The following is an 8,911-nucleotide window of genomic DNA, read 5'->3' on the forward strand; positions in this document are numbered from 1 at the left end:
ATCACTCAGCTCCCTGTCAGGGAACAGACCCCACAAAGGAGACTCCCATCATCACAGACCGGAGCAGGCCGGGTCTGCACTCCTCAATCACCTGGTTCCATTGCTTCAGTCAATGACCTTGGAGCTGTGTGCTTTAGAACTGACTGCAAACAGCTAGGTTGTGAAAGAGAGATTTCATATGCATGGAAAGCAGGCTAATTATTAATAACCTAGAGCAATGCCACCATTCTGCCAAGGACCCTTTTACCAGGGTTGTTGTCTTCTTTGAACGTAGAAAACCATCCTACTGCTTTTCAGGGAACAGTGACAGTAAGCAAATGGCACCCCAGAAAGGAGGGGGGCATTCCCCGTTGCTTATGTGTTTCTTGCATTTCCAGAACCCGTTCAGAACCGGCATAGCCCCTTGGCAATGATGGAGGCACTGAGTGGGTGAAGGAGTGCAGGTGCCAGCATCTTTCAGCGTTCTGACCACGGCTTTGCGTGGGCTCCAGCATGAGACGTGGGGTGTCCGTGCACCTGCACCTGCAGCTGCCAACGGAATATCATGAGCTTTGACTCCTCCTGCAAGAGGCAGTGCCGTCTTCCTGTGTCCGTAAATGGGAACCCAAAAGACACTTTGTCTGGGGAGAAGGAGCAAGAGAAAGTCACCGGAGAGGCCAGAGAAAGTTCCCAGAGGCCTAACGTTTCCATTCAGCTGTCCTAATGCCTTGTTTGTCTACTGAGACATCATTACAAAAGCAAGGATTCACAGGGGGAAAGGGGTAAATACAAAATGCCACTATCAGGGCACACAGCACTGAATTGTCACCTGTGGCCTTCAGGGGACAGAAGTAAAGCATCTCAGTTGGAACGGCACACTCGCTCCTTTTGGGGCGTCCACAGCCGGCCGCACCTGCCTACGTCTGTCTGACTGGTCAGTGTGGGGGTCTACTTTTCTCACTCATTCACTTCCTCCACATCATAACAGAAACTACAGTTTTTATCTTTTTTAATTTATCAATGTGCTTACCCTCAGTAAGGATTTGTCCCATGGTCCACACTATTCCAGGGCTTGGCTGACTCAACTGCTCCCGCACATTTCACAAACACATTTCTTGTTCTGTCATTTTTTTAGCAGAGTTTATAGGATATAATTTAAAGATTTAAGTTAGATAAAAACATTTCTCCCCTCAGTTGCCTATCTGGGTATTACATTTTTTATTAGTTTGGTAAGTTTTTAAGCTAGAGTGGAATTTATAATCTAGAAAACTTCTCTTTAAAAGATTGTACATCACAACTCTTCAACCCTGAAGTACTGTTTTCACTTGGGGAAAGCATATGCAAGATATGCATAATAAAATGTACCTTATAAAACATTGCCAAGGCGCCTTTAGAATGATATGAGAACCAGTTCTAATCCCAATGAATAAAGTCATTTATTGAATCCCAGTGAACCTAAGACATTTTTATTAAGTGGTACTCAAGAATTAATTATGCCATACAACTGTGAATAAGTTGCTCAACAAAATACAATGTATTTTAGGGTGCTTCCAAAATACCTTAAATTCTAGAGAGAAGGAAGCTTTCCCACCCGACCTGACAGCCCCGAGTGCACAGTAAGTGTGAACGTGACCATGTGGAAACATGTGCACAGAAGCCACTTTCGAAAACCACTATTTAAAGCTGTCCCGTTGCACTGAATTGTCCTCTCTCTGCTGTGAAATCAGTTACAGGAACTTAGAAAGCAACAGCTGAGAAAAACTTGCCTTCTGACTCTCCTGGACCCATCAAATGAAACCAGCACCTGATGTTTGGAGGACTGGGACGTGTTCAGGCTGCACGTGGCAGGAATAGAAGGAGATTATTCTGAAGTCTTTGCGGGGCAGGAGCCTGTTTACTTACAAATGAATGCAGAACTCACAGAATGTGAGTCATGTCTCTATTTTTAAATACTGAAGCTGCATCTGGCCTGGCCTCCTCCTTCCCACACTGGGCCATGTGTAATCTTGGTGTTGCCAGATTTGATTAAAGCCAAGGAGAAGCCCATTCGTGGACGCCCTGTAACGTGGCTCCCTCTCTCTGTTATTATTTGGGACGTGCATCCACAAAAACAACCGCCTTGCTTCTGTTCCGTTGGACCCCCCCCCCAAGCCACTGCCTGCCCCAGGCCTGCTCAGTGTGTGGCTGTGTCTGCGGAGCTCCTTTCAAAGGCAAATTCATGCAGGCGCTCATGCATGCCCTGCAGCGTGTCTGGGTGTCTGGGAGCCTCCGCGCTGACAGTGTGCTGACAGCGGTCAGGCCCCACTGGGCTGTCTTTTTGGGACCCTGCCGGCTTCCCGCCCAGCAACCCCTTTGTGCCCTCAGGATGACAACACTCCCATTTCAGCCTCTTCAAGGGTCAGCCAGATAACCTGCAGCAAGAGGGCTTATCTTTGCCCTTCCTCCCCTGCTGTCCCCTGAGAAGGGACAGATCCCAGAGGGCCCAGAGAGGAGAGCCCAGAGAGCTGGGGCCAGGAGGGGCCTGTGCAGGAGCCAGGGTGCCAGCAGCCTCAGGCCAGTGTCCATGGATCCTGGGTACCCACTGGGCTTGTGGCCTTTCTTCCTCCTTCCCAAACTGGGCCATCATATCTTGAACTCTCACTTCACACTGGCCTTGGATATGGCAGGATGACAAGCACTGGGTGTGATTTTCCTGGAAATGGCAAATGAACTGTTCAAGGGGCCTCAGCCTCCCACAGGGATGAGGAGATTCCAGAGGGAGCAGCCGCCCCACCCAGCCCCCACGGCCTGCGAGGCTCCCAGGCTGTGCCTATGCAGGACGCTGACCCTCCACTGCTTTGCCTGGAGACAGGGACCATCCCAGGGCAGCAGGCAGTGTCAGGGCCTTGAATTCCTGACAGAGCCTGGAGCATGTGCCCACCTAGTAATAGTTCACTGGGTGCCTGACAGGACCCCCAATTCTTGTGTATGACCTATGACCTCCAGGAGAACTCACAGTGGTATGTATGGGGAGCTTGGGGGACACAGAGGGCAGGAGCTGCCTTTACCCTCATTACCACGGAGACAGCCTCAGTGATCCCTCTGCTCATGAAGAGGACCCTGTATTAGATTTCACAACCCAGGGGGCTTCAAGCTACTGAACTATGTCCTCTCACAGTTCCGGGGACTGGGAGTCTAAGATCAAGGCGCAAGCAGGGTTGGTTTCTTCTGGAGGCTCTAAGGGAGGACCTCACCCAGGCCTCTCCCCACGCCCCGTGGCTCCCAGCATCTTCGGTGATTCTGGTTTGTGACCCACACACTCCAATCTCTGTCTCTGTCTTCATGTGTCTTCTCCCTATGTCTTCACATGGCTTCTCCCTGTGTGTCCCTATATCCAAACTTCCTTCCATAAGGACAGTGGTCACATTGGTTTTAGAGCCCACCCTAATCCACTAAGGCCTCATTCTAACTTGATTACATCTGCAAAGACTCCACTTCCAAATAAGGTCAAATTCACAGGCTCCATCCACATGGACATGAATTTGGAGGACCACTATTTAACCCAGTCCGGGCCCCAACCAACTTGCCCAAAGTCCTGATAAGCCCCTGACATCCTGACCGCTGCCCACCTTCAGGTCTCAGACTCTCCACTCGAACCCCATCACAGGCACCATTCCTGCCCTCTCCCTGGACCTCAGCAAGGGTGTATGCCCGTAAACACCTGACATGTGGAGTGGGGTGGCCCTCAGGCTTTTGTGGGAACATAATCCGAAGCCGCTGTGCAATGGGGGCCCGACACTGGATACCCTCTCGGGGTTTATGTACCACATTCCAGGAGCCCCCGAAAGTGTTCAGCACACCCTGCAGCAGGACTGGCACCAGGTCTGTGTCTCAGCTCGGGACAGTGTGGTCTGTCATGGGCCAGCCCTGTGCTCTGATTTCCCATCGAGGAAAACATTCCTGCCTTATTGGCCCCACAGAGGAAGCTACTCAGGCTCTCCCATGAGACTTTTGTCCCTGGCACATGTGGCCAGCCTCTCCACAGGCCCTCACCTACACGGGGCCAGTGACCTGCAAGAAGACAGGGGTATAAAGTGCCTATTGGTGGGGTTCTGTGTGAGTCAGTTTCGGTGGCAGAGAAAATATCAAGCAAGGACAATGGCCCACCAAGAAACCCAAGAAGACATCTTGTTGCCACATTAGAGAGAGTGAAGACAACCATGTACTAATTAAATAGGAGACTAAACAGGACAAACATTTTGAACAGGAGACATAACATTTAAGCATAAAATCAACATGGCGGGGGAAAGGTCGCAGAAGATCAAGCGAGGCCTCACAGTTGAGCTTCTCCATTTTCCTATGGATCAATATTACATTTTTTCCAAGCTAAAATGCAACAGCAGAGTTATTGCTGACCTTTCTCTCACCCTTCCACTGTGAATACAATCACAACAAAAAGAACAAATGACTTTATAAGCCGCAGAATTTTTTCTGATCCAAACCCCCAGGTGAGCTGAAATCTTCCTCAAAATCCAGCCTACTGGAAAATAGGAAGAACGAGCTTCTCCTCTAATCAGATGCTGGAGAACCCCGTCGCCGTGAAAAATGAATCACCCATCCGAGATAGTGGCCATCGCTGCTGTGCCAACCTTCCTACAAGTGGACCGTGTGGTTCCAGGAAAGCCAGCTGCTCTCACACACGCCAGGGTCACGTGTGAGATCCATGCCTTTGCAAGCAAAGCTGGAGTTACCACAAGGATCTGATGATGTCTTCTTCACCTGAGAAATTATTTAGGTGAATTACTTCTTAGGAACCCAGAGGAAGAGCCCTCCTGGAGTGAAAATCCAACATTTTCTTCGAGGAAGCCACATTCAGGATCGGGCCGTTGCCCCAGGTTTCATGGGAGAGAATCCAAACCAAACTGGCTTAGATTCAGACAAATTTTGTTTCCAAATCTTGAAGGTGGACGTTGACAGTTCCAGTTTAAGACGAACTCTGGGGCCTGGTGGGCTGCAGGCCCCGGTTTCAGGGCCTACTCATGTCACTGAGTATTTGCACGTGTTGATTTTACAAGTTCCGAGTCCTGGGTCTCAGGGCTCAGAGTTGATGGAGGGGTGTTCAGTTTCCACGTAGCTTGTCCCCACAGTTTTCCTGGTAAAAATGGCAAGATCTGATTTTAATAGGCTTTTGGATTCATGGCAAAATAAAAACAATTTCCCTAATATTAAAAAAATGTGAATTTTCTTTAGATCTTAGGAGTGACAACAGCTGACCTAGTGTAGAAACTCTACAGCCATGTTATAGGGAAACTCACCTGGACGTGAGTGGTTGGCTTAGCACAGTCCAAAGCTCACGTCAGACTCATGGAGGCTGGGAAGTGCCAGGCCAGTGCAGGGCTGCGTGGTGGTCACTACACACTGGGTATTACATTCATGTAAGTAGCGAACTGCCTTGATCCTGAGTCTTGTTAACAGAGAGACTATTCCCCATTCTGAAGTGATCATATCATATTCTTAGGGAAGGTGAATTAATTTTTATACTATATTTATTTGGTTGTCCTTCAAACTAACAGAGTTCCAGTGGTGACTGATCTTAAATAATTGTTTTAAAGTATGTACCTGTGGGCATAACTTGCCAAGTAGATGTGCCTGTTCGTTGAGTTTATCTTCTCTTTTATTTGTACTTCAAAAGTTAAGATTATGTTAAGAGAAACATTTTCCTATAAAACGATTTCAATGTATTTATTGCAGAGCATTGTAAGACCATGGCCAAGCCCTTGGTATGTCAGATCAGCCCACAGAAACGTGAGCGACTGTGCAGCACGTGGGGCAGGGGAGTTCTCGGGGGGCAGTAGGCAAACCTCTGGCCAGGTCGGGAGAGGTGAAGGGTGATGGGAAGCAGGTCTCCGGGTTGAGTCAGTCTTTGCCAGAACCCCGGTGTCTGGGAGAGCAGGGCAGTTCAGGGCTGCAGGGGAGGTCAGACAGGGGCTAAAATGCAGGGGCCTGGGGCCACTGGGACCCTGAGCTCCCTCAGGCACTCTTCTTCCCCCTTCTCCTTGCAGCCTACCCAGGACCATCTGAACAGGGTCTGTGAGAAGCTAGGCAGGCAGGGAGAAGACAGCTGCCTCCCAGATCTCTGTGCACTGGGGGCCAGGGTGGCTGCCTGCTCATCTGGGTCCTGTGGATGAATTTGAAAGGGCATGCCTTGGTTCCAGGGGCCGGAGCCCCCAGGCCCATGTACTGGTGGGCAGAGAGCCCCTACCACGCCAGAATCCCATGAGCCAGAGCAAAGAGCACAAGCAAATACCTTGACCCCTCCTGAGTCTCTGTGAACCTGCGACCTGGGCCCCAGTCTCTCTGTGGAAAAGCCATATGCGGGCTGTGAGCCAGGCTGCAGGGGGCAGTCCCTGCTGCCCCTGAGTGTCCGGCCCTCTGATACAGCAGGACAATGAGCAAGAGACATGGGTCCACAAAACACAGCTCCAGGTGACTGTGTGAAAGTAGAAAGTGCAGGACAGAGTGGCCAGGCGAGAGAGGGGTGGTCACCGAGGTTTGGTGGGATGGAGTTTTGGTAGCCAGTGACTTCGGCAAATCAGTGTTATTAGTGCACGCTCCAAGGTTCAGCAGAACCAGCAACCCCCTCTAGGGCAAAGGAAAAAAATGGGAAATTGTGATTCATTTGTGTGTGGTTTTCAATGACAAAAAATACTCTGCAGAGTTTGCCATCTTCAAACTTGGAAGCTAATTTCACCCACTGGTTAAAGAAAAAAAAACTTATAAATAAAATGAAAAACTTCACAATTTCTCTAGCCTAGTATTTTATTTACATGCAGTTGGGATTTAGTTGATAAGTATTTTTGTTAAAGCCAAAAATATATACTTCGGTATTCATATTTTTAACCCTAAAATCCAAGTGAAAACTAATTGACCTATTTACAAATTAATTGGTCTCATGAAAAACTACATTTACCAAGAAAATGTGCTGTGAACGATAAAGACCTGGTATAACATGGTTTTTCTTCTTTCAAGCAAAAAAAAGAGAGAGAAAGTATTTCATATGAAAGATGATAGTTGAGTATGTACCTCCTGACTCTGTGGGAGGGTCATTTACTTGGAAGACACATTCCTGGCCTTCAGGATGCAGGCAGGAAGGACCTCATGTGGGTGGCTGCCATTCAGATGCGACCGAGGCCACCAGAGCAAGTGGGAACCACAAAACACCGCCAGTACGAGCATCCCTCACAGTAGCCAAGCAGCACTGGGACCTTTATTCGCAGTTCCGGGAACATTAAAGCAGTGCTGAATTGGCCACACTAATTCAAACACAATTGACCTCCCGCCTGCCTTCCACAGAGCAGGCACATCAGGGTTTGAAAAAAGAAAAAATAATTACACACAAAAATGTGATTCAAAGAATGTCTGCATTTTTAAGATGTGACATTTCACCTTGGTTTTTATAGATGATGAGATTTCATGACACACGGGGGACCTGCTGTGACACTGGAGAGCAAGCAGCATCGTCTGTGTCAGGCCTTGGACTCAGCCACGCCATTCCCCGGGCAGAACCAGCTGCGAACATCACAGCCGGTTGGTCTGCAGCCAGGCTCGCTCCTGTCCGGGGAAGGCTGGATGAGGTAGAAGGAGGCGGACCCCCCATTTCCCTCCCCTTTTCTCCTATAAGCGGATCTGCGAAGAATCTCTCATGTTGGCTAAAGTGGAAGCTCACGAGTGGTTTTAAGTCTCATCTGCCAATTTCCCCCCAGAGTCCACTGTAGGGTCTCACTCTGCAGCCTCACCTGACCCTGTCCTATTCCCACCACCCGGTTAAGCTGCCTCCATCCCAGCCAGAAGGGGCTGGAGCCTGGGTACCTTACATTTATTCACGCACACAAGCACCTGCCCAGCTGGATTTACTTTCCTCTCTTGATAACATTATAGAATCTGAGAAAACAGCTCATATGCCCTCATTTTTAATGATATAATGAAATCTCATTTTTAATTACCTGAACAAAAAGGTTTCAAGTCCATCAGATTGCCTCTCAGGGCCTGCAGAGGTATTAACGGGCTCCAGAACCAATTACCTACATTTCCTTTTTACTTATTGCAAATGTGACCTTTTGTTAGAATTTGATTGCGAGTTTCCTGCTGTGAGTGGGTAACCATCGGCCTCTCAGGCAGGCTCCCCTCATGTCAGGACGGCTGTTCATTTTAATTCCCTCTGATGGCTGGAGGACAAGGACGTGTCTGGGACCTGGCGCCATAATGAGAGGAACCAGGGCTGTGTGGCCCTTCCAGTGGCAGAACCAACATCCACAGCACGGACGGGAGAAAATCGTCTGCCTGGAGGAGAGCGAGACGGCGTTCTGCGTGGGGTGCGAGTCCATCGCAACTGTAAAGCTGGGGCTGGGGCCGGGGCAAGCGCTGTGGATGATGGAAGGAAGAGACACGGAGCCTGTGGGGCAGGGGCGGCTGCCTGAGAGGCTCCCAGCTGTCGGTGCCTGAGACACAGGAGCCTGGATGGAGACGGCGGGGCTGGGCCAGCCCAGGAATGAGGATCCCAAAAAGGGCATGTGGTGTGTCAGCTTCCTGCCCGGAGCCATTTCCTCAGCCTGCCAAGGCTCCTGGGTTTCCACCCCCAGGTTCATGGGCCGTCCTAGCTGCTCGCACCCACCTCTCTTACTCCCCAGTGCCTATGGCTGGGGCAGGGGCTCATCGGGGAAGTCATGAGAAGAGGGCTTAGGGGCACCCCGGGGTGAGGGCAGCTCCTCAAAGAGAATACTGGGACCTTGAAGACCAGGAGGGACAGCAGGGCTCACTGAGCCATGCTTTCAGATTCCGAACAACCACAGCCTGGTCCAGCGCAAGATCCGCCAAACAAGCGAGGATGGATAGGCCAGCCTCGGGGCGGGGTGGTGGGCAAGGCCTTCAAGAGGCAGAGGGCAGTGACTCCAAG

The sequence above is a fragment of the Artibeus jamaicensis genome, unplaced genomic scaffold (assembly GCF_021234435.1).
Source record: "Artibeus jamaicensis isolate MK-2021 breed Jamaican fruit bat unplaced genomic scaffold, CSHL_Jam_final scaffold_369, whole genome shotgun sequence".
In the NCBI taxonomy this organism is placed as follows: domain Eukaryota; kingdom Metazoa; phylum Chordata; class Mammalia; order Chiroptera; family Phyllostomidae; genus Artibeus; species Artibeus jamaicensis.